Consider the following 26,397-nt stretch of genomic DNA (forward strand, 5'->3'; position numbering starts at 1 on the left):
TCCACAGCTGCTACAACACCACCATCTGGACCATCCTCCTGCAGGAAAGGCACCTGGCGTCGCAAAGCCAGGTTGCGAAGCATACAGCAGGCCACGATGATGTGGCACACCTTCTTTGGTGAGTACATTAGGGATCCACCTGTCATATGCAGGCACCTAAACCTGGCCTTCAGGAGGCCGAAGGTCGTTTCTATGACCCTCCTAGTACGCCCATGGGCCTCATTGTACCGTTCCTCTGCCCTGGTCCTGGGATTCCTCACTGGGGTCAATAGCCACGGCAGGTTGGGGTAACCAGAGTCACCTATTAGCCACACACGCTGTCTCTGTAGCTGTTCCATCACATAGGGGACGCTGCTATTACGCATAACATAAGCGTCATGCACTGACCCAGGGAACATGGCATTCACATGGGAGATGTACTGGTCTGCCAAACAGACAACCTGCACATTCATAGAATGGTAATTTTTCCTATTTCTGTACACCTGTTTATCGTCATTTGGGGGTACTAATGCCACATGGGTCCCATCAATGGCACCAATGATGTTGGGGATATGTCCAAGGGCATAGAAATCACCCTTCACTGTGGCCAAATCAGCCTCTTCTGGGAATATGATGTAGCTCCTCATGAGTTTCATCAGGGCAGACAACACTCTGGACAGAATCTTTGAAAACATAGGCTGAGACATTCCAGATGACATGGCCACTGTTGTCTGGAATGAGCTACTTGCAAAAAAATGGAGGACTGATAGAACCTGCACTAGAGGGGGAATTCCTGTGGGTTGGCGGATGGGTGACATCAGGTCTGGCTCCAGCTGGGCACACAGTTCATGTATAGTGGCTCGGTCAAGTCGGTATCGGAGTATTATATGGCGTTCTTCCATTGTCGACAGGTCAACCAGCGGCCGGTACAAGGGAGGATTCCTCCTTCTCCTTGCAAGTCCCTGCGGACGGTGCCTAGGAAGGACAACATGGAGCACTGAGTCAATCAACTCACAGGTACATACAACACAGCTTGCACAGTACACGAAAATGTATTGACTGCTATGTTTGTATGTGTGCAAATGCAAGGCCTAGGCCTGTGTGACGCAGTAGAATTTAAGCCATGTGGGCCCTTGAAATGGCAGCTGCCTGACCTCTAAACTGGGACAATGGGATGTGAGGTCAATGCGCTGGCGTGGCACACCGTGGCGGTCGAAGACCGCTGTACGAAGTCGCATTGGTTAACATTGAACCCTATGGGATTCAGGAGCCAATGACGATGTGCGCCGGCGGTCGCGGTACGCACCGCCGCGGTACGCACCGCCGCGGGCGTGACCGCCATTTTCTATCTGCTTAATCACTCGAGACCTGATCATCCACAGGAGAGGACCTATACTGCAAGTGCTGCTGTGAACTCGGTCTGGAAGTGACAATGGCTGCTGCGACTGGGGAAAGGGCCCCTGCCTTCACGTCTGAAGAGTTGGAGAAACTTGTGGACGGGGTCCTCCCCCAGTATGCGCTACTCTACGGTCCTCCAGACCAACAGGTGAGTACACTGAGTGCACATTGAATGGGTAATGCCTGTTTGGAGTGGGGTGGCTGTCAGTTGGTGGGGTGGGGAGAAAATGAGGAATGCAACGCACGACTGATGAGAGTATGGGCCACATGGCAAGGGTGGGGAGGGGGGCATGTACTCCAAACATGCAGAAATTTGACGTTTTCTCTTTCCCACCCTGTACATGTCAAACAGGTGAGCGCCCATCAGAAAATCGATATTTGGCATGCCATCGCCAAGGAAGTCCGGGCCCTGGGGGTCTACACCAGACGGGGCACCCACTGTCGGAAGAGGTGGGAGGACATCCGCCGCGGATCCCGAAAGACCGCCGAGTCACTGCTGGGGATGGCCTCCCGACCTAGGAGGGGTGCCAGTCGTACCCTGACCCCCCTGATGTCCCGGATCCTGGCGGTGGCCTACCCTGATTTGAATGGGCGCTTGAGGACATCACAGCAGACACAAGTATCAGCACATTCTCCTATCTATACGCGCAGTGGAGGCGTCTGGGTGGGGGAGGAGGGCTGTGGGTGACAGTAGGCCAGGGCGCTTTCTGTAGTGTAGTCCCCTCCCTTAGACATGGCCCTGTGCCCCCGCCCACCACCTCTGTAGGGTGCCAAGTGCAGCTATCCATGGTCCAACATCACCCATGAGCACGTCTGTTGTCCCTAGACCTGTTGGCCTAGTCAGAAGTACAGAGTAGTGTACCCCAAGTTCGCGGCTTAGTGCATGAGGCACCTGTGTCTGTCCTCTCCGCCAAGGCTATTGACAAGGCATGCACTCAACTTTGTTTTATTTCTCCCCCCACCCTTATTCTTTGTTTCTTGTGCATTAGCATCATCAGGCGGAGGAGAATTGGCGTCGGAGCACGAGGGAGCTGCAGGTCACCAGGCCCCGGTGGGCACTGACACAGACACCGAGGGCACCAGTGATCCGGAGGGCGAGGGGAGCACCACAACGGGGGCCGGTGGAGACACCAGCGACACAGACACGTCCTCATTTGGGAGCTCCCTAGCGGGGGCGGCAACATCTGTGCCCCCCGCAACAACAGGTACAGCCGCCACCCAGCGCACCAGCACCGCCCTCCCGGCAGCCCCTCAGTCTTCGCTCCGTGCCCGTTCGCCCAGGAAGGCGCGCGTCTCCTTCGCCCCAGGCACCTCAGCCCCTGCCTCTGTTACCCCTGCTGCCCTCAGTGCGGAGCTCATTGACCTCGTGAGGACGCTCATTGTTGGGCAGACTACCCTTTTGAATGCCATCCAGGGTGTGCAAAGGAGGTGCAACAGAGCAATGCCTACCTGGAGGGCATTCATTCGGGTCAGGCTGCCCATCAACGAGCGTTCACTTCTCTGGCCTCAGCACTGATGGCAGCCATTGTCCCTGTCTCCAGTCTCCCTCTTCTAACTGCCTCCAGCCTTTCTCTGTCTCCTGTTCCTCAGCCTATCCCATCCACACCATCTGACCAGCCTGCACACACCTCAACACCCAAGGCCAGCTCATCCAAACATAAGCACCACAGAACACACAAGCATTCACCCAAGCAACACCCAGTTGCAGACATACCAACAGTCACTACCACCTCTGTGTCCCCCTCCTCCTCGTCTCCCTCCTCCCTCCCTGTGACGTCTACACTCACACCTGCATGCACACCAACATCAGCCAGTTCTTCCATCACCAGCACACCCTCCACTACAGTCCTCACACGTGCAGTCACCACCCCCACTGCCATGTACACGTCCCCTGTGTCCTCTCCCACTGTGTCTGTCACCCCCTCTTCCAAGACACATAAACGCAGACAGACACCCAAAGAACAGCCAACCACCTCACGACAGCCTACGTCTCAGTCACCTGCACCCAAGGACAGCACACCTGACTCTCCTACAACCACATCCTCTTCCTCCACTTCTATCTCCACCACTCCTACCCTTTACCCTGGCCCAAAGAAATATTACCTCTCAAATGTTGACCTCTTTCCCTCCCCTGACCCACCCCCTCCATCTGGGAAAAGTCCCAAAGGCACCTCAGCCACCACCAGCCCAGCTTCCAAGGTACAAGTGGTGCATGGAATATGGAGTCCACCCTTTGGCGGCAGTGACACTTCACTGAGCAGCAAGGGGACTGGCAGCCCCCCCCCAGGCAAGAGGACCCGGAAAGTGAAGGGCCGCCGTGAGCGGACTGAGACGGATGCCCCCAAGGAGGTGACTCCGGCCACTTCACCTGCCACAACAGCCAGGGGAGGCAAGGGCCCGAGAGCCCCATCTAAGGAGCGGAAGGGCAGCAGGGCGGAGAGGCCAGCCAGCAGGAGCGCGGAGCAGGAGGGCCCCACACGCCCCATCCCGGCTGCAAGGGACGACACCAAAGGGCCCAGGACTCCGTCTCCGAAGGGGCCTGACACTGCACGTTCGGAGGGCGAGTGAGCAGGTTGTCCAGGCCAGGTCTGACTCCCTACACTGACTGGAAGAGCACCGCTGAAGAGGGCCCCGCCGTGAAGACAAGCACCGCTGAACAGGGCCCCGCCGTGAAGACAAGCACCGCTGAAGAGGGCCCCGCCGTGCAGAAGTGCACCGCTGAACAGGGCCCCGCCGTGAAGACAAGCACCGCTGAACAGGGCCCCGCCGTGAAGACAAGCACCGCTGAAGAGGGCCCCGCCGTGCAGAAGTGCACCACTGAACAGGGCCCCGCCGTGAAGACAAGCACCGCTGAACAGGGCCCCGCCGTGAAGACAAGCACCGCTGAAGAGGGCCCCGCCGTGCAGAAGTGCACCGCTGAACAGGGCCCCGCCGTGAAGACAAGCACCGCTGAAGAGGGCCCCGCCGTGAAGACAAGCACCGCTGAACAGGGCCCCGCCGTGCAGAAGAGCACCGCTGAAGAGGGCCCCGCCGTGCAGAAGAGCACCGCTGAAGAGGGCCCCGCCGTGAAGACAAGCACCGCTGAACAGGGCCCCCCCGTGAAGACAAGCACCGCTGAAGAGGGCCCCGCCGTGCAGAAGCGCACCGCTGAACAGGGCCCCGCCGTGAAGACAAGCACCGCTGAAGAGGGCCCCGCCGTGAAGACAAGCACCGCTGAACAGGGCCCCGCCGTGCAGAAGAGCACCGCTGAAGAGGGCCCCGCCGTGCAGAAGAGCACCGCTGAAGAGGGCCCCGCCGTGAAGACAAGCACCGCTGAAGAGGGCCCCGCCGTGAAGACAAGCACCGCTGAAGAGGGCCCCGCCGTGCAGAAGAGCACCGCTGAAGAGGGCCCCGCCGTGAAGACAAGCACCGCTGAAGAGGGCCCTGCCGTGCAGAAGAGCACCGCTGAAGAGGGCCCCGCCGTGAAGACAAGCACCGCTGAACAGGGCCCCGCCGTGCAGAAGAGCACCGCTGAAGAGGGCCCCGCCGTGAAGACAAGCACCGCTGAACAGGGCCCCGCCGTGCAGAAGAGCACCGCTGAAGAGGGCCCCGCCGTGCAGAAGAGCACCGCTGAACAGGGCCCCGCCGTCTCAAGCACCGCTCCGCTGGGCACCGCCGTCTCAAGCACCGCTCCGCTGGGCCCTTCATCACAAGCACCGCTCCGCTGGGCCCTTCCTGTCAAGCACCGCTCCGCTGGGCCCTTCCTGTCAAGCACCGCTCCGCTGGGCACCGCCGTCTCAAGCACCGCTCCGCTGGGCCCTTCCTGTCAAGCACCGGTCCGCTGGGCACCGCCGTCTCAAGCACCGCTCCGCTGGGCCCTTCCTGTCAAGCACCGCTCCGCTGGGCCCTTCCTGTCAAGCACCGCTCCGCTGGGCACCGCCGTCTCAAGCACCGCTCCGCTGGGCCCTTCCTGTCAAGCACCGCTCCGCTGGGCACCGCCGTCTCAAGCACCGCTCCGCTGGGCCCTTCCTGTCAAGCACCGCTCCGCTGGGCGCCGCCGTCTCAAGCACCGCTCCGCTGGGCCCTTCCTGTCACGCACCGCTCCGCTGGGCACCGCCGTCTCAAGCACCGCTCCGCTGGGCCCTTCCTGTCAGGCACTGTTCAGGGTTCACTGTGCCCACCATGCATCCTCCTTGTCCAGTGGGGACATTTATCCACCTGATGGACTGTGGCTTTGCACACCCCAGGATAGCACAGTGGGCAATCCACCCACTGTAGAGACTTTGCGAGACTGTGGCTTTGCACTCCCCAGGATGGCACAGTGGGCAATCCACCCACTGTAGAGACTTGAGAGACTGTGGCTTTGCACTCCCCAGGATGGCACAGTGGGCAATCCACCCACTGGAGAGACTTTGCGTGACTGTGGCTTTGCACTCCCCAGGATGGCACAGTGGGCATGGTGGGCCCTTCGTGGATCTGGCGTCGTGGACTCATGTGGCTGTGGTGCTCCCCCCTTCCCTTCCCGCTGAGGTGCCTGTGGTTTTGTCACCAGATGCCCCTGCAGTGTTCTCTCCAAAGGACTCAGGTCTCCTGTGTGGGCTTTGCCCTTGTTTCGCTACACTTTGGCCCACGGACATGATGGATTCGTAAGATGTGCAGGACTACTTGCTTCAGTTATCCACTGCTGTGTAAATAATTTGTTTATCAGAAGAAAGTTTTGATGGTTGATAAATACTTTTCTGAGACTATTTTGTTCATAAATATTTATTCTCAATTTGGTTATGTGATTGTATTTTTTACGGGTGTTTGGGTGGTGTCACTGTGACTTGTTGCTCTGCATTGGTGTGTACATCTTGGGGGGGTGGTGGGGGTCGCATATGTGTGTGCCCGTAACCTTTCCTCCTCCCCCCTCCCGTGTGTCGTAGGTGCAGTACTCACCGTTGACGTCTGCGGCGGAGTTCGTACTCGTGGTAGATGAGCAGGTAGACGAGTGCAGGTATGATGTTCAATTCGGGTTCCATGCTGTCCTCCGTCCTCGTGGAGTGCGTAGAGGTGAGCGTTTTCCCGTTCGTAGTCTGTTTCCGCCGTGTTTTTATCGGCGGTGCTCCCGCCCTGGAAAAGGTGGCGGATTGGTGAGTTGTGATAGGGTGGGCGGTACATTGTCTGCCGCCTGCCTGTTGGCGGTGACCGCCGCGCTGTTTGTTTGTCCCGCCGTGGCGGTCGGAGTGTTAAAGTGGCGGTCTCTGTTGGCAGTTCCCGCCAGGGTCAGAATTCCATTTTTCGGACCGCCAGCCTGTTGGCGGATTGGCTGCCGCTTTATCACCGACCGCCAGGGTCAGAATCACCCCCTTAGTGTGCCCAGTACCAAGGGAACTTGGTGGACGTCATCCAGGTTTCGGAGGAGACTGCACAAGACATGTAGTAGTGGCTGCTTGACCCAATCGGACCACCTGCAGATCCCTCTCCCTTCCCCACTGAGCACTGACGGTGGTGATGGATACATCAGTATAGGTTTGGGAAGGACATTTGAGAGAGGTGATGATCAGAGGGCTCTGGTCTCGACTGTAAATCTTTCTCCACCTAAATCTGTTGGTATTATAGGTGATCTGCCTTGCATTTAACTACTTCCTTCCTTCTATCAAAAGAAGGATAGTGCACTTACAACACTTCCACCATGGGGTACTGCAGCACGCAGGGCAGAGCAGTGTCCTTGATCCTGTACCAGGAGCGGCTGCACCTCTGGAGTTCGCTGGAGTATCACAGCATCTTTCTGGTCATGAACCGAATGGTGGAATCATTTAAAGTCAAGGCGGATGAGCTCAGTTGGTGATACATGGTGGGTTACAAATGGTAGTTGTGCCCAGGGTGGCACAGGGCATTCTTCCAGCAGTAGGGTGAGCCCTCTTTGGAGCGTCTCACCACACTGAACATGCATTGTCAAAACTGTCCAATGTTTTTGTTTTTTTAGTCTTCGACCCAACAGAGTATTGCGGTGGGCACCATGAAATGAAATTTATCTTCCCTTTTGGCTTTTTTGCATTTGCTAAATTACTGTCCCTGTTTAATTCACCTATTGTGATACGATTTATTAAAGGTTGACACAAGCTTAAGTCATGCCAAAGCGTGATCTTAATTTGGTCCTGATGTTTCTACTGTGCACCCTCTTCAGGCCAATGCACAGCTGCATTTTGTGTCCTTTGTTTCTCAAAGCTATCTTCATTGCATGACATGCAGTAGCCCCAGGTTCTCTTGGTGTAGCCACCCTAATCCACATTTTTCTAGACAACCTGATGTTGAGGCCAGGGTGACCTATTTGCCAAAAGTCATAACTCCTTTTCCTGTTAAGCAATCCATCACCCAACGTTCTTTGCTCTGCTTCACCTCTTATAAGAGAAGGAACGCCACCATTGGCTCAATCCTAAGAGAGCCTTAATCTTTTACGTCACTCAAACTAAAAAACATCTGGTGGGCGTTCATCTTTTTGGGATTCTCTTGGGCATAGAAGGACAGACAATATAGAAAAGAAATTTGTCACAATGAATATTTATTTGCATTATGATCTGTTATCCATTGGCAGAGAAGAACCCTCTGAAAGGACTGTGACTCATTCAGTCAGGGCCAAGGCTGCTTGCTACTACTGTGTGATACGCGGAGTGCCTGTCCTGCATTTGCCAGGCCATGATGTGGACATCCATGCACATGTTCATGAAACATTACAGCCGTGTTAGCCAGGTCCACCAGGAAATACTTTTTGCTTGTACAGTATTGCAAGACATTTTGGTCTGAACCCACTCCACAGGCCCTCCACCATGGGAGGTATTGCTTTGGTATCTATTCTAAAGACTAGTAATGTGTGGTTAAAATCCCCTCCAAGAGTAAAACAACCCAGCCCTGGCACTCCTTCAAACAAATAGCACAAAGTGAATTTATGGATTTGGTCAAAGCAAAGCAAGCAGGCCTTCCGGCTGCCCTTCTGGCCCTTGTCCACCCCACATTTTCAAGAACATTTGTTTATCTACTTCTGCTACCACACCAGTAAGAAGAATCATCAATAACTCTTTAACTACGGGATCTTTTCCTGAAGACCTGAAAAAGACATACATATGTCTGTTCCTAAAGAAAACAAACCTACACCCACAGGACCCCAACAACTACAGACCAATCACAAATGACCTTTTCCTGGGCAAATTGAGAGAAAGAGCAGCATTTGCCCAGATGTCACAATTCATTGAAGACAACTCCATACTTTCCGACTACCAAATTATATTCTGCCCAGGAAAAGGCACTGAATCGGCACTCATAGCAATCTGGGATGATCTTAAAAACACAGTCAACTTCAATGGAGTTGCTGCACTACTTCTCTTGGTCCTCTCAGCTGCCTTTGATATGGCTGACCATGACACCCTAATTCAAAGACTCCATGAAGCCGGCATACAAGGGACTGCTCTCGACTGGATTACATCCTACCTTCAAAACAGAACTAATATTTTCTATTCTCCCCCCTTCTTGTCCAAACCCTACCTCACAAAAGCAGGGGTCCCCCAAGGATCAATTACCTCACCTATGCTTTTCAACATCTACATGATGTCATTACCAGAATTCATCAATGATTTTAATCTCACATGCTACAACTATGCAGATGACACACAAATACTACTTAAATTGAAATGCCCCAAAGACATTGAAAACTCACAAATCTTCAGTTGCCTCACAGCCGTTGATCAGTGGATGACTTGGAGCCGTCTCAAACGAAATGCCTCCAAAATGGAAAAAATTATAATCCTCTGTGTGCCTGGTCTGACGATGTGGGATCACCTCCTCAAGTATCCAAGGAAGTTAAAAACCTTGGAATTACCATGGACTCCAAGTTAACAATGAACGCCCAAGTGGACAAATTAGCACAAGCTTCATCACCTTGAGTTCTCTGTGACGCATCTTCCCCCACCTCGGATTTCCCCACAAGGTGCAGGCTACTATCTCTTGTACTATTATGCCAATGGCCTTTACCATGGATCATCTCTATCTATTATGAAAAAACTTCAACATATTCAGAACTCTGCTGCCAGGCTACTATTACATGTATAGCCATAAGCCCACATCTCTCCTGCCTTGAGAACACTACATTGGTTACCGCTTGCCAGAAGCTCCACCTTCAAGCTGCTTTGTATCACCCACAAAGCAATACATTTAACAGGACAGCTTTTCATCAGAAACAAAATAACCAAATACATTCAACAAAGAAACTTCCACTCAAGATTGGCACCGTGCCTTAAAACTCCACCATACAAGAAAAAGACAATAGGTGGTACATCCTTCTCTGTTCAAGCAGCCAAACTATGGAATTCATTACCCCCAAATATAAGATCCGCGGATAACTATATTGCCTTCAGAAGACTTCAAGAGTTGGCTCATTCCTTAATAACCACCATGTCCAAACAGTAATGTACTGCATATGCTTCTGTTGGTAAACATTTATAATCTGATTATGTGTATATTCTAGGTATGTATAGTTCTTTAGAAAATATGGTGGTCGTTATGAACACAGCGGTTTGGCCCGCCATGCCAGCATTGGCGGTTGAAACCGCCAGCCGGCATGGCGGGCCAACCCGACGCATTATGAACATAGTGAGGGCTGCCATCAGCAGCCCTCACTCACCGGCAGGCTTCCTCTGTCAGGTATCTTGGTGGTGAGTGGAAACACCATCCAACAGGGTAGCTGCGCTACCCTTCGGATAATGTTTCCTGATCCACCAGCCTTTCCCTGGTGGGTTATCCCGCCAGAAAAAGGCTGGCAGAGGGGGTGCCCCTGTACTGCCCATGCACTTTGCATGTGCAGTGCAGGGGCCCCGGTGCAGTGCCCCGTCGCGCAGGTCACTGCCCCATTTTCGGGCAGTAATTTGCGCGATGGGTGCAGCTGCACCCGCCGCACAGAGGCATTGAAGGCGGCTCCATGTGGAGCCGCCAGGAGCCGCCATCAATGTCCCAGCCTGGCCTTTCTGTGAGCCGGCGGGCGGAAACAATGTTTCCGCCCACGAGCCCACAGAAAGGTTCTTTGTTTGGCTAACGGAGATCCGGGGTCTCTAGCGGTCAGTGTGTTGACCGCCAGCATGAACACGCCGGTTGTTACCGCCTTGTTCATAATGACCACCTATGTATAGTTACTATTTCATAATAATAAATTATACACATACTCTTTAGGGCTGTTTAACAAATGTATATTTACTCACGGTTAAATGTATATATGTGTGTAAGCGTTTGTGTGCATGTGTATATATGTTTGTGTATACGTATATATCTGTATATTATTCTATCCTTAACATGTTCATAGGACATTGCATAGTTCCTAGATAAGCTGTGATGTTAGATACTTATGAACCCCTGCTTTCTTTTTTCTATCACTATGAGCAAATGTTATCTTAACTATTTTATCAGCAAGCATTTCGCTATTGAAAAACTAAGGAAAGATAAATGAATGTTAGAAAAGTACACTTATTAATTAACATCAAATATTAGAAATCTAGAAAATCTGTGTTTTTACAATACAACTTTGCTTCTCATATTATTATACCCATTATTATTTTCCTTACACATATAGGGGGTGATTCTGACCTCGGCGGTAAAAGGCCCTTACTGCCGGTCAGAAGACCGCCATCATACCGCCGCGGCCGCGGTAAACCGCCACGGTCATTCTGACCCCATACTGCCAACCCGCCGAAAACCCGACATCCACGGAAGGCCGCCTCATCAGCGGGCAGCGATAAACTGGAGATGACCAAACCTCCACCGTCACGCCAACACAAACACGCCCATGCCATTACGACCCACGAATCCACGCGGCGGTCTTTCAACCGCGGTATCCCATTGGCGGTACACACCGCCGCGGTCAAAATACACACACATATACAAAACACAGCCACATTGGACAATTTGAAATACACACACCTGATACACATACAAACACCACTCCCACACATCCAAGCAACTATAAAACACACACCCACATCACCCACAAACCCCCACAACTCGAAAATCGGAGAGAAGGCGAGAGAGAGAGAGAGAGAGCACAGCTACCGAATAGGCCAACACACACAGGAACCCAACATCATCAACCACACCACATCTACGCACACATCACCACACAACACCACTCACATCACCACAAACACCACCCTACACCTCATCCACACCACCCCATGGCACCCCAAAGACACCCCAGGTTTACGGACCAAGAACTCAGGGTCATGGTGGAGGAAATAATAAGGGTAGAGCCCCAGCTCTTCGGCACACAGGTGCAACACACCACAATAGCCAGGAAGGCGGAGCTATGGCAAAGGATCGTCGACAGGGTCAACGCTGTGGGACAGCATCCCAGAAACCGGGAAGACATCCAAAAGCGCTGGAACGACCTACGGGGGAAGGTACGGTCGATGGTCTCTAGACACAACATCGCTGTGCAGAAGACTGGCGGCGGACCACCACCCACTCCTCCAGAATTCACTACATGGGAGGAAGAGGTCTTGAACATCCTGCATCCTGCGGGCCTCGCTGGAGTAGGCGGAGGAATGGACTCTGGTAAGTCTCATCTCAACCACTCCCCCCCCCCAACCACCAGCATGCCAACCCACACCCACACCCCCACCCCCCCAGCACACTTCCTCCCTGCCAATGTCTCACCAGCACAACCCACCCAACCCAAAACCAAACCCTGAATGCCAACACAAACCATGGACACCCATCACCTATGCATGACCACTGCACATACCCATCCCCCACCACAAACCACCCTCACAACTCCTCCCACAAGGGAATGCCAGCACTGGGGGACAAGGGCACCCACAAATGGCACGCCATGGAACACACAGAAGCAATAACCATACTCTTTTACCCCTGCAGGGCCCGAACGCCAACACACCGGCCAGGAGGGTCCAGAATTGTCCATCCCCCCCCAGAACAGGCCCCCAGTGAGGACAGCAGCTCTGTCGACCTAGAACCTGATGACCAGCCCGGACCATCGGGGACCTCTGGACAGTCGGTTCCCCACACACAGGCCACAGCAGACCTAACCCCCTCTGGGAATCGCAGCACAGCTCCCACCCAGCGGGCCCATGCCTCTGTCTCCAGGACAGGTCAATCAATGATGTGTCCGCCACTACAGGGCACCCAGGCTGACCCAACACCCCAACAACAACAGGGACCTGGGGGCAGTGGTAGTGGGCACACCGTCCAGGGGACAGAGGCCCGGGGAAACAGGGCAACTGGGAGGGCTGCAGTGCGACAGGGGGGGGAGGACAGGCCCAGGGAACCGACTCTCCAAGAGGCCCTCACCACCATCATGGGAGCATACCACCACTCCCAGGAGACGATGGCGACGGTACTGGCCAGGTTCCAGGAGATCCAGGCACAGCAGGAGGAACGGTACATGGGGTTCAGAGACGAACTCAGGAACATCGGTTCCGCAATGGGGACCATTGTCCTGGCCCTCAACCAGATAGTCACCACATTGCGGGACCATGTGGCACCCCAAAGGGCCCCTGTCACTAGCCCGGACCACGAACAGCCTACCACCTCCGCCGGCGCTAGTGGACAGGAGGCCCCCACACAACGACGGGCCTCCAGAACCCCACCTCCTGCTGAAGATCAACCACCCCGCAAGAGGAACCTGAGATCACAAAGGAAGACAGAGTAGGATGCCAAGACCCCCGCCAGCACAACATCCCCCCTGATGTCATCCCACTGTCCCACATTGTCACCCTGTCCAACCTTGAACTGCCCCTGCTCCATCCTTCCACAGGCATATGGACAATGCACCTGTGCGACTGAGAACTGGACTCTGCCATGGACATTACTCCACCCCCACCCATCACTGTTTTACCATCATGTCCCTATTTGTAGCACTTTAAATAAATCACTAGTTGCACTTAAAACACTCAGGAGTCTGCTTGTATTCTTAACAAATGTATTACACATAACGGTTCAAAAATGTTCAGTTACATTGTGATGTCAACATACCAATGTCAATGTGCTTTACTCCATGGGCAAACAAAGCAGAAGTCACGCAGTGGGTCATACAGCTCTGGAAAGGGAAGGGAAAGTCACAATTCAGTTGGAAGGAACTGGGGGGAAACACAGAAAGTAGAGATGCAGGAGGCCTGAACTAAATGTAAAATGGCGTGGGGGATTCTTACCTGTGTGCTACTGAAAATACTGCTCTATAACTGTGTCCCTGTTGTCCGTGTCGTCCCCGTCCTCTTCCTCCTCTTCACTCTCCCCAGGCTCCACAGCTGCTACAACACCACCATCTGGACCATCCTCCTGCAGGAAAGGCACCTGGCGTCGCAAAGCCAGGTTGTGAAGCATGCAGCAGGCCACGATGATCTGGCACACCTTCTTTGGTGAGTACATTAGGGATCCCCCTGTCATATGGAGGCACCGAAACCTGGCCTTCAGGACCCCGAAGGTCCTTTCTATGATCCTCCTAGATCGCCCATGGGCCTCATTGTACCGTACCTCTGCCCTGGTCCGGGGATTCCTCACTGGGGTCAATAGCCAAGGCAGGTTGGGGTAACCAGAGTCACCTATTAGCCACACACGCTGTCTCTGTAGCTGTTCCATCACATAGGGGATGCTGCTATTTCGCATAACGTACGCGTCATGCACTGACCCAGGGAACATGGCATTTACATGGGAGATGTACTGGTCAGCCAAACAGACCACCTGCACATTCATAGAATGATAACTTTTCCTGTTTCTGTACACCTGCTCATCGTCTTTTGGGGGTACTAAGGCCACATGGGTCCCATCAATGGCACCAATGATGTTGGGGATATGTCCAAGGGCATAGAAGTCACCCTTCACAGTGGCCAAATCACCCTCCTCAGGGAAAACAATGTAGCTCCGCATGTATTTCGTCAGGGCAGACAACACTCTGGACAAAATCTTAGAAAACATAGGCTGAGACATCCCTGATGACATGGCCACTGTTGTCTGAAAAGACCCACTTGCCAAGAAATGGAGGACTGACAGAACCTGCACCAGAGGGGGAATTCCTGTGGGTTGGCGGATGGGGGACATCAGTGCTGGCTCCAGCTGGGCACACAGTTCATGTATAGTGGCTCGGTCAAGTCGGTATTGAAGTATAATATGACGTTCCTCCATTGTCGACAGGTCCACCAGCGGTCGGTACACGGGAGGATTCATCCTTCTCCTCGCAAGTCCCAGCGGACGGTGCCTAGGAAGGACAACATGGAGGACAGAGTCAAGCAACCCACAGGTAGGTAACCACAGCTTGCACAGTATACGAATCGCTATGCATTGAATGGCTTGTATGAGTGGCAATGCAAGGCCTAGGCCTGTGTGACGCAGTAGAAATTAAGCCATGTGGGCCCTTGAAATGGCGGCTGCCTGACCTGAGAAGTGTGACAGTGGGATGTGAGGTCAATGCGCTGGCGTGGCACACCGTGGCGGTAGGCGGTCGAAGACCGCGGCGCAAACCAGCATTGGTTAACATTGAACCCTATGGGTCTCAGGAGCCAATGACGAGTTGCGCCGGCGGTCGCGGTACGCACCGCGGCGGTACGCACCGCCGCGGGCGTGACCGCCATTTTCTATCTGCTTAATCACTCGAGACCTGATCATCCACAGGAGAGGACCTATACTGCAAGTGCTGCTGTGAACTCGGTCTGGAAGAGACAATGGCTGCTGCGACTGGGGAAAGGGCCCCTGCCTTCAGTTCCGAAGAGTTGGAGAAACTTGTGGATGGGGTCCTGCCCCAGTATGCGCTACTCTACGGTCCTCCAGACCAACAGGTAAGTACACTGGGTGCACGTTGAATGGGCTATGCCTGTGTTGAGTGGGGTGGATATAAGATGGTGGGGTGGGGAGAGAATGAGGAGTGCAAGGCACGACAGATGAGAGCATGCGCCACAAGGCAAGGTTGGGGAGGGGGGGCCAATCACATCTAACATGCGGAAAAATGATGATATTTCCAATTCCTCCCTGTACATGTCAAATAGGTCAGCGCCCATCAGAAGATCGACATTTGGCGTGCCATCGCCAAGGAAGTCCGGACCCTGGGGGTCCACAACAGACGGGGCACCCACTGCCGCAAGAGGTGGGAGGACATCCGCCGCGGGACCAGGAAGACCGCCGAGTCACTGCTGGGAATGGCCTCCCAACCTAGGAGGGGTGCCAGTCGTACCCTGACCCCCCTGATGTCCCGGATCCTGGCGGTGGCCTACCCCGATTTGGATGGGCGCGTGAGGACATCACAGCAGACACAAGGGGGTGAGTACCAGCACATTCAGCTATCTTTACGCGCAGTGGAGGTGCCTGGGTGGGGGAGGAGGGCTGTGGGTGACATTAGGCCAGGGCGCTTTCTGTATTGTATTCCTCTCCTTTAGCCATGTCCCTGTGCCCCCGCCCCCTACCTCTGTATGGTGACAGGTACAGCTATCCATGGTCCTGTATCACCCATGTGCGCGTTTGTTGTCCCTAGACCTGTTGGCCCAGTCACAAGTACTCAGTAGTGTACCCCGATTGCGCGGCTTAGTGCATGAGGCTCCTGTGTCTGTCCTGTCCGCCAACGGTGTTGACAATGCATGTACTCAACCTTTTTTTATGTCTCCCCCCACCCTTTTTCTTTATCTTCTTGTGCATGTGTGCATCAGCATCATCAGGCAGAGGAGAATTGGCACCGGAGCACGAGGGAGCTGCGACTCACAAGGCCCCGGTGGGCCATGGCACAGACACCGAGGCCACCAGTGATACGGAGGGCGAGGGGAGCTTCACAACGGGGACCCGTGGTGAAACCAGCGACACCGACACGTCCTCGGATGGGAGCTCCCTAGCGGTGGCGGCAACATCCGTGCCCCTCGCCTCTACAGGTACAGCCGCCACCCAGCGCACCAGCTCCGCCCTCCCAGCAGCCCCTCAGCCTACGCTCCGTGCCCGCTCGCCCAAGAAGGCGGGCATCTCCTTCGCCCCAGGCACCTCATCCCCTGCCCCTGTTACCCCTGCTGCCCTCAGTGAGGAGGTCATTGACCTCCTGAGGACCATCATTGTTGGGCAGACTACCCTTTTGAATGCCATCCAGGGGGTAGAGAGGGAGGTGCATCGTAGCAATGCATACCTGGAGGGCATTCATTCGGGTCAGTCTGCCCATCAACGATCGTTCAATTCTCTGGCCTCAGCACTGATGGCAGCCATTGTCCCTGTTTCCAGTCTCCCTCTTCTAACTGCCTCCACCCTGTCTCTGTCTCCTGTTCCTCTGCCTATCCCATCCACACCATCAGACCTGCCTGCACACACCTCAACACCCAAGGGCAGCTCATCCAGACATAAGCACCACAGATCACACAAACATTCACCCAAGCAACACCCAGATGCAGACATGCCAACAGCCACTACCACCTCTGTGTCCCCCACCTCCTCGTCTCCCTCCTCCCTCCCTGTGACGTCTCCACTCACACCTGCATGCACACCACCAACAGCCAGTACTTCCATCACCAGCACACCCTCCAGTACAGTCCGCACACGTGCAGTCACCACCCCCACTGCCATTTACACGTCCCCTGTGTCCTCTCCCACTGTGTCTGTCACCCCCTCTTCCAAGACACACAAACGCATGCAGCCACCCACCCAACAGCCAACCACCTCACGACAGCCTGCAGCCCATGCACCTTCACCCAAGGACAGCACACCTGACTCTCCTACAACCACCTCCTCTTCCTCCACTCCCATAACCACTGCACCTACCGTTTACCTTGGCCCTAAAAAAGTTTACCTCTCCAGTCTTGACCTCTTTCCCTCCCCTGACCCACCCCCTCCATCTTCTAAGAGTCCCAAGAGCACCTCAGCCACCACCAGCCCGGGTTCACGTGTCAGCGTAGTCCATGGATTTTGGAGTCCCCCCTTTGCCAGCAGTGAGACATCGGTCAGCAGCAAGGGGACAGCCAGCCCCCCCCCCCTGGAAAGAGGACCCGGAAAGTGAGGGGCCGCCGCGAGAGGAGTGCCACGGCTGCCCCCAAGGACCAAAGTTCAGCCACTTCACCTGCCACAACATCCAGGGGAGGCAAGGCCCAGAGAGCCACAGCGAAGGAGGGCAAGGGCAGCAGGGCGGAGAAGTCAGGCAGCAGGAGCGCGGACCAGGAGGGCCCCACAAGCCCCATCCCGGGTGTGAGGGAGGACAGCCAAGGGCCCAGGACACCGTCACCGAAGGGTCCAGCAACTGCACGGTCGGAGGGCGACTGAGCAGGGAGTCCTGTCCAGGTCTGAGTCCCTGGAATTGCAGGACAAGCACCGCTGAAGAGGGCCCCGCCGTCCAGAAAGCCACCGCTGAAGAGGGCCCCGCCGTGCAGGAAGGCACCGCTGAAGAGGGCCCGCCGTGTAGGAAGGCACCGCTGAAGAGGGCCCCGCCGTGCAGGAAGGCACCGCTGAAGAGGGCCCCGCCGTCCAGAAAGGCACCGCTGAAGAGGGCCCCGCCGTGCAGGAAGGCACCGCTGAAGAGGGCCCTGCCGTGCAGGAAGGCACCGCTGAAGAGGGCCCCGCCGTGCAGGAAGGCACCGCTGAAGAGGGCCCTGCCGTCCAGAAAGGCACCGCTGAAGAGGGCCCCGCCGTGCAGGAAGGCACCGCTGAAGAGGGCCCCGCCGTGCAGGAAGGCACCGCTGAAGAGGGCCCCGCCGTGCAGGAAGGCACCGCTGAAGAGGGCCCCGCCAAGACAGGCCCCGCTCCGCTGGGCCCTTCCTGTCAAGCACCGCTCCGCCGGGCCCTTCCTGTCAAGCACCGCTCCGCCGGGCCCTTCATCTCAAGCACCGCTCCGCCGGGCCCTTCCTGTCAAGCACCGCTCCGCTGGGCCCTTCCTGTCAAGCACCGCTCCGCTGGGCCCTTCCTGTCAAGCACCGCTCCGCTGGGCCCCTCCGTCTCATGCACCGCTGGCCCATTGACAGTGCTGGTTCTGTGTCGAGCTACTGTTCACGCTGCACTCGGCCCACCCTGCCTCCTCCATTGCCTGTGGAGACTGTTATCCACTTGAGAGACTGTGGCTTTGCACTCCCCAGGATGGCACAGTGGGCAGCCCACCCACTGTAGAGACTTGAGAGGCTGTGGCTTTGCACTCCCCAGGATGGCACAGTGGGCAGCCCACCCACTGTAGAGACTTGAGAGACTGTGGCTTTGCACTCCCCAGGATGGCACAGTGGGCAGCCCACCCACTGTAGAGACTTGAGAGACTGTGGCTTTGCACTACCCAGGATGGCACAGTGGGCATGGTGGACCCTTCGTGGATCTGGTGTCGTGGACTCATGTGGCTGAGGTGACCCCCTTTCCCTTCCCCCTGAGGTGCCTGTAGTTTTGTCATCTGATGCCCCAGCAGTGTTCTCTCCAACGGACTCAGGTCTCCTGTGTGGGCTTTGCCCGTGTGATGGTACACTTTGGCCCACGGACACTTGCTATTTCAGTGACTGTGCAGGACTTATTGCCTCTGTTTATCGTTGACGCAATGTTTTAACTTGGTTTATATTATTCAATTTCCGATTTCAGCATGACTTGAATGAACCTATTTTATTAATATATTTGGTTTCTCACTTTAATTGATTCTTTTCATTATTCCGGGGGGTTTGGGTGGTGTCAGTTTGACTTGGTGCTCTGCATTGTTGTGTAGATAGTTGGGGGCTGGGTGTATTGCGTATGTGTGTGCCCGTAACCCTTCCTCCTCCCCCCTCCCCTGTGTCGTAGGTGCGGTACTCACCGTTGTCGTCTGCGCCGGAGTTCGTACTCGTGGTAGATGAGCAGGTAGACGAGAGCAGGTAGGATGTTCAATTCGGGCTCCATGCTGTCCTCCGTCCTCGTGGGGTGTATAGAGGTGAGCGTTTTCCCGTTCGTAGTCTGTTTCCGCCGTGTTTTTATCGGCGGGGCTCCCGCCCCGGAAAAGGTGGCGGATTGGTGAGTTGTGATAGGGTGGGCTGTATGTTGTCTGCCGCCTGCCTGTTGGCGGTGACCGCCGCGCTGTTTGTTTGTCCCGCCGTGGCGGTCGGAGTGTTAAGGTGGCGGTCTGTGTTGGCGGTTCCCGCCAGGGTCAGAATTCATTTTTTTTTACCGCCAGCCTGTTGGCGGGTTGGCCGCCGCTTTATCACTGACCGCCAGGGTCAGAATGACCCTCATATTCTCTTAATATGTCTTTACATATCTATATATTGATTACTTTAGTCCTACTGTCCAAGAGAAAATAAAATAAATAAATAAAAATAAATAAAAAAAGAAACACATAAAAAAAAAAGAAAATGGATTTTTCCTGTGAGCTTTACTCTGTCTCCCCATCACCCTATATCTGTATCAATCTATCCTCTAGCCTCCATACAACACTGATCTCCAAAGTAACCCTGCCCAAGCTTTTTCCTCCTCTACTGCGTCTATCTCACCCCAAACCTCAGTTTACAAGTATGATCTCCTAAACCCTACTAAATTCTCCCTCATTTATCTCACCTTTGACTCATCTAAAACCTCTTCCAATACTATGATCCCCCTAACCCCTTTCTCCAGACTCCTCCATCTCTACTTTACACATCCCAAGCCCCAGCTTATTACTATAAACTCCCAATTACCACTTCTGTCCCTCCATTACTCTAATCAATCCAACTAACAAACTCACATATTCTCTGCTCAAATTAACTCAAAATAATACTAATACTGTACTCATACTTCCCTATATTAATTCCACTTGGGTTCCGGAGTAGCACGCTACTCACCGAAAACACTTTGACGCCTCATCAGGGGTAGTAAGCGCTATATAAATACAAATATAATTACAATTAAAATGAGTGTTCACCCTGGATGCAGAATCTCAAAAAATGCTCATGACGTTTTCAATTGGTATATGAAATTAGGCATCTACTAGTACACGGTGCCCATAAGCTTCCCCACTAGAAACAGTGGAATAAGTCTTTGCAAAGTCTCCATCCTAAAACAAACCACTTTCACAACTGAATTTACTTGCTTCAAGTTGATTGCCATTGTGAAGATCTCTGATAGTCTTGAATATGCCCCGCTGCCGACACTATTGCATTTTTGCCTTTAAATCTAGAATTGCTTGAAGAAAAGCTTTCATCTTCACTGAACATTTCAGCCTTGATGTGTGCACCATCCCTGAGTCTGGAGGAAGTGTCAGAAATTCTGTCCAATAAACCTTCTTAATTTTCTGGAGAACCCTAGAGTTTGCCGAGGACTCCTCCCAGACCTTTGCTGGAGAACTGAAACCTAACTCCAACCCGATCAGGGGGCAACATTCCTGAAATTCATAATGAAGGGTTTAAATATGTAGGCTCCATGAATGCTTACTATCAGGGACAAATGGGAGCCAGAATATATTCCTGAAGAAGAATCAATTTGTTTTATTAGTAGTGTCCTATAAAGTAGAGTCTTCTGCCATAGACATTGTAGGAGGCTGGCCTGGCTTATAGTGGGTACCTGATGGTACTTACACCTGTGCCAGGTCCAGTTATCCCTTATTAGTAGATTAGAGGTGTTCTAGCAGCTTAGGCTGATAGAGGTAGCTATAGCAGAGCAGCTTAGGCTGAACTAGGAGACATGCAAAGCTCCTACTATACCACTTATATCATATAGCACTATGGGGGTCATTCTGACTCCCGCCGGCTGCGGTAACCGCAGGGCCGGCGGGAACCGCCAGAATACCGCTGCGCGGTCAGAAGACCGCCGCGGTTATTCTGAGTTTCCCGCTGGGCGGGCGGGCGACCGCCAGAAGGCCGCCCGCCCGCCCAGCGGGAAACCCCTTCCCACGAGGATGCCGGCTCCGAATGGAGCCGGCGGAGTGGGAAGGGTGCGATGGGTGCAGTTGCACCCATCGCGATTTTCAGTGTCTGCATGGCAGACACTGAAAATCTTGGTGGGGCCCTGTTACGGGGGCCCCTGCAGTGCCCATGCAATTGGCATGGGCACTGCAGGGGCCCCCAGGGGCCCCACGACACCCCTTACCGCCATCCTGTTCCTGGCGGCCAAGACCGCCAGGAACAGGATGGCGGTAAGGGGGTCGGAATCCCCATGGCGGCGCAGCAAGCTGCGCCGCCGTGGAGGATTCCCCAGGGCAGCGGGGAACCGGCGGTACACCGCCGGTTTCCCGTTTCTGACCGCGGCTGTACCGCGGCTGTACCGCCCCGGTCAGAATGCCCATGGGAGCACCACCAGCCTGTTGGCGGTGCTCCCGCGGTCGTTGGCCCTGGCGGTAGTCTACCGCCAGGGTCAGAATGACCCCCTATATCATAAGAATCACAATACTCAGAGTTACTAAAAATAAAGGTACTTTATTTTAATGACAATGTCCCAAAAATATCTCAGAGGTTATACTCCCTTAGGAGGTAAGTAAAATACACAAAATATACACACAAACCAAAATCAGGTAAGTAAACAGAAAAGTAGTGCGAACACTGTAGAATACAATAGGATGCAAGAGGCCTAGGGGCAACACAAACCAAATACTAAGAAAGTGGAACGCGAACCACTTAGGGACCCCAGGCTTAGTGTAGTGTGTAGAGGGTCGCTGGGAGTGTAGGAAAACACTAAGGGTGTCCACGATACCCCACCCAAGACCCTGAAAAGTAGGAGTAAAGTTACCCTACTTCCCCAGAAACCCACGAAAGTCGTGATAGTAGATTCTGCAAGGACAACGACTGACTGCAAAGCGCTGAAGACGGATTCCTGGACCTGAGGACCTGCAAAGGAAGGGTACCAAGTCCAAGAGTCATGAAAGTGTACAGGGGGGCAGGAGCCCACTGAACCCTGGATGAAGGTGCAAAATGGCTGCCTCCGGGTGGAAGAAGCTGAAGATTCTGCAACAACGGAAGATGCCAGGAACTTCTCCTTTGCACAGAAGATGTTCCACGGTGTGCTGGAGGATGCAGAGTTGTTTCCACGCAGAAACACCACAAACAAGCCTTGCTAGCTGCAAAGGTCGTGGTTGAAGAAAATGGGTGCTTCCCAGGCCCAGGAAGGACCAGGAGGTCGCCCCTTGGAGGAGAAGAAAGAGAGGGCGCTCAGCAACACAGTGAGCCCATGCAGAGGCAGGCAGCACCCACAGAAGCACTTGAACATGGGTTCAAGAAATCTGAGCAGAGCGGTCGTCTCAACACTACAAAGGAGGGTCCCACAAAGCCGGTGGTCAACTCAGAGAGTTGAGCAATGCAGGATGGAGTGGGCTGTGCTGTGCACGAAGGATTCCTTGCAAAAGTGCACAGAAGCCCTATCAGCTGCAGTTCATGCATCGCAAAGGATTACTGTCTGGCTTGGGCAGGCAAGGACTTACCTCCACCAAATTTGGACAGATGGATCACTGGACTATCGGGATCACTTGGATCCGGCTCCTGTGTTCCAGGGACCACACTCGTCAAGATGAGAGGGGACCCAGAGGACCGGTGATGCAGACGTTTGATGCCTGCGTTAGCAGGGGGAAGATTCCGTCGACCCACAGGAGATTTCTTCTTGGCTTTCAGTGCAGGATGAAGGCAGTCGGCCTTCAGAGCATGCACCACCAGGAAATAGTCGAGAAAGCCGGCAGGATTAGGCGCTACAATGTTGCTGGTAGTCTTCTTGCTACCTTGTTGAGGTTTTGCAGGTGTCCTGGGGCAGTCAGTGGTCGATCCTTGGCAGACGTTGAAGAGAGAGATGCAGAGGAACTCTGGTGAGCTCTTGCATTCGTTATCTGACGAGAAACCCACAGGAGAGCCCCTAAATAGCCCTCAGAGGCGGATTGGCCATCTAACCAGGTAAGCACCTATCAGGAGGGGTCTCTGACGTCACCTGCTGGCACTGGCCACTCAGAGGCCTCCATTGTGCCCTCACACCTCTGCATTCAAGACGGCAGAGGTCTGGGACACACTGAAGGAGCTCTGGGCACCACCCATGGGGTGGTGATGGACAGGGGAGTGGTCACTCTCCTTTCCTTTGTCCAGTTTCGCACCAGAGCAGGGGCTGGAGGATCCCTGAACCGGTGTAGACTGGTTTATGCAAGGAGGGGGCCATCTGTGCCCTTCAAAGCATTCCCAGAGGCCAGGAGAGGCTACTCCTCTCAGGCCCTTAACACCTATTTCCAAAGGGAGAGGGTGTAACACCCTTTCTCAGAGGAAATCCTTGGATCTGCCTTCCTGGGACTGGGCTGCCCAGACCCCAGGAGGGCAGAAGCCTGTCTTTGGGTTGGCAGCAGCGGTAGCTGCAGTGAAAACCCCAGAGAGCTAGTTTGGCAGTACCCAGGGTCCATGCTGAAGCCATGGGGATGCATGAGATTGGCACCCCAATACCAGATTTGGCATGGGGGGACAATTACATGATCTTAGATATGTTACATGGCCATATTCGGAGTTGCCATTGTGAAGCTACATATAGGTATTGACCTATATGTAGTGCAAGCGTGTAATGGTGTCCCCGCACTCACAAAGTGCGGGGAAAATGCCCTGAACAATGTGGGGGCACCTTGGCTAGTGCCAGGGTGCCCTCACACTTAGTAACTTTGCACCTAACCTTCACTAAGTGAGGGTTAGACATATAGGTGACTTATAAGTTACTTAAGTGCAGTTTAAAATGGCTGTGAAATAACGTGGACGTTATTTCACTCAGGCTGCAGTAGCAGTCCTGTGTAAGAATTGTCTGAGCTCCCTATGGGTGGCAAAAGAAATGCTTCAGCCCATAGGGATCTCCTGGAACCCCAATACCCTAGGTACCTAGGTACCATATACTAGGGAATTATATGGGTGTTCTAGTGTGCCAATCAGAATTGGTAAAAACGGTCACTAGCCTGCAGTGACAATTTTAAAGACAGAGAGAGCATAAGCACTGAGGTTCTGGTTAGCAGAGCCTCAGTGACACAGTTAGGCACCACACAGGGAACACGTTCAGGCCACAAACTATGAGCACTGGAGTCCTGGCTAGCAGAATCCCAGTGAGACAGGCAAAAACAAACTGACAAACAAGTAAAAATGGGGGTAACATGCCAGGCAAGATGGTACTTTCCTACAGACATCCCTCTTCATGATCCCACTGCAGCAGTGACCAACATCCCTCTCCATCATCCCAGTGCAGCAATGACCAAGATCCCTCTCCATCATCCTACCACAGCAGTGACCAACATACCTTTCCATCATCCCACTGCACCTGTGACCCACATCCCTCTCCATGATCCCACTGCAGAGGTGACCAACATCCCTTGCCATCATCCACTTCAGCAGTGACCAACATTCCTCTCCATTATCCACTGTAGCAGTGACCAACATTCCTCTCCATCATCCACTGCAGCAGTGACCCACATCCCTCTCCATGATCCCATTGCAGAGGTGACCAACATCCCTCGCTATCATCCACTGCAGCAGTGACCAACATCCCTCCCCATCATCCCACTGCAGCAGTGACTCACATCCCTACCCATCATCCCACTGCATCACTGACCCACATCCCTCTCCATGGTCCCCACTGCAGCAGTGACCAACATTCTTCTCCATCATCCACTTTAGCAGTGACCAGCATCCCTCTCATCAACCTACTACAGCAGTGACCAACATACCTCTCTATGATCCCACTGCAGCAGTGACTGACATCCTGCTCCATTATCCCACTGCAGCAGTGTCCATCATCTGTCTCTATCATCCCACTGCAGCAGTGATCCACATCCCTCTCAGTGATTCCACTGCAGCAGTAACAAACATCTCTGAACATCATCCCACTGCAGCAGTGACCAACATCCCTCACCATCATCCCACTGCAGCAGTGACCGAAATATGTCTCCATTATCCAATGCAGCAGTGACCAACATCCCTTTCCATTATCCCACTGCAGCAGTGGCCATCAGTCCTCGCCATCATCCTACTACAGTAGTGACTCTCACCCCTCTCAGTGATTCCACTGCAGCAGTGACCAGGCTCCCTCTCCATCATCCCACTGCAGCAGTGGCAAACATCCCTCTCTATCATCCCACTGCAGCAGTGACCAACATCCCTCTCCATCATCCTACCACAGAAGTGACCAACATACCTGTCCATTGTCCATGGCAGCAGTGACCAACATCCCTCGCCATCATCCTACCACAGCAGTGACCAAATTCCCTCTCCATCATCCCACTGCAGCAGTGACCATCATCTCTGTCCATCATTCTAACACAGCAGTGACCAACATCCCTCCCCATCAACCCACTGCAGCAGTGACCATCATCCCTCTCCATCATCCCAATGCAGCAGTGACCAACATCCCTCTCCAAAATCCCACCGTAGCAGTGACCAACATCCCTCTCCATAATCCCACCATACAGTGACCAACATCCCTCTCTCTATTATCTCACTGCAGCAGTGAACAACATCCCTCTCCATGATCCCCCTGCAGCAGTGACCGCCATCCATATCTGCCATTCCCACTGCAGCAGTGACCAACATCCCTCTCCATCATCCCACTGCAGCAGTGACCAACATCCCTGTCCAACATCCCACTGCAGCAGTGACCAACATCCCTCTTCGTGAACCTACCACATCTGTGACCAACATCCCTCTCTATCATCCCACTGCGGCAGTGACCAACATCCCTCTCAATGATCCCACTGCAGCAGTGACCAACAGCCCTCTCCATCGTTCAACCACAGAAGTGACCAACATCTCTATTCATCATCCCACTGCAACAGTGACCAACATCCCACTCCTTCATCTAACTGCAGCAGTGGCCAACATCCCTTTCCATCAGCACACTGCAGCAGTGGTCATCTGTACTCACCATCATCCTACTACAGTTGTGACCCACATCCCTCTCAGTGATTCCACTGCAGCAGTGACCAACATCCATCTCCATCATCCCACTGCAGCAGTGACAAACATCCCTCTCCATCATCCCAGAGCAGCAGTGGCCATCATCTTACTACACAGTTACCAACATCCCTTTCCATCAGCCCACTGCAGCAGTGACCAACATACCTCTCCATCATCCCACTGCAGCAGTGACCCACATCCCTCTCCATCATCCCACTACAGCAGTGATCAAAATCCCTCTCCATGATCCCACTGCAGAAGT

This window comes from Pleurodeles waltl, chromosome 4_2, assembly GCF_031143425.1.
Source record: "Pleurodeles waltl isolate 20211129_DDA chromosome 4_2, aPleWal1.hap1.20221129, whole genome shotgun sequence".
NCBI lineage: Eukaryota > Metazoa > Chordata > Amphibia > Caudata > Salamandridae > Pleurodeles > Pleurodeles waltl.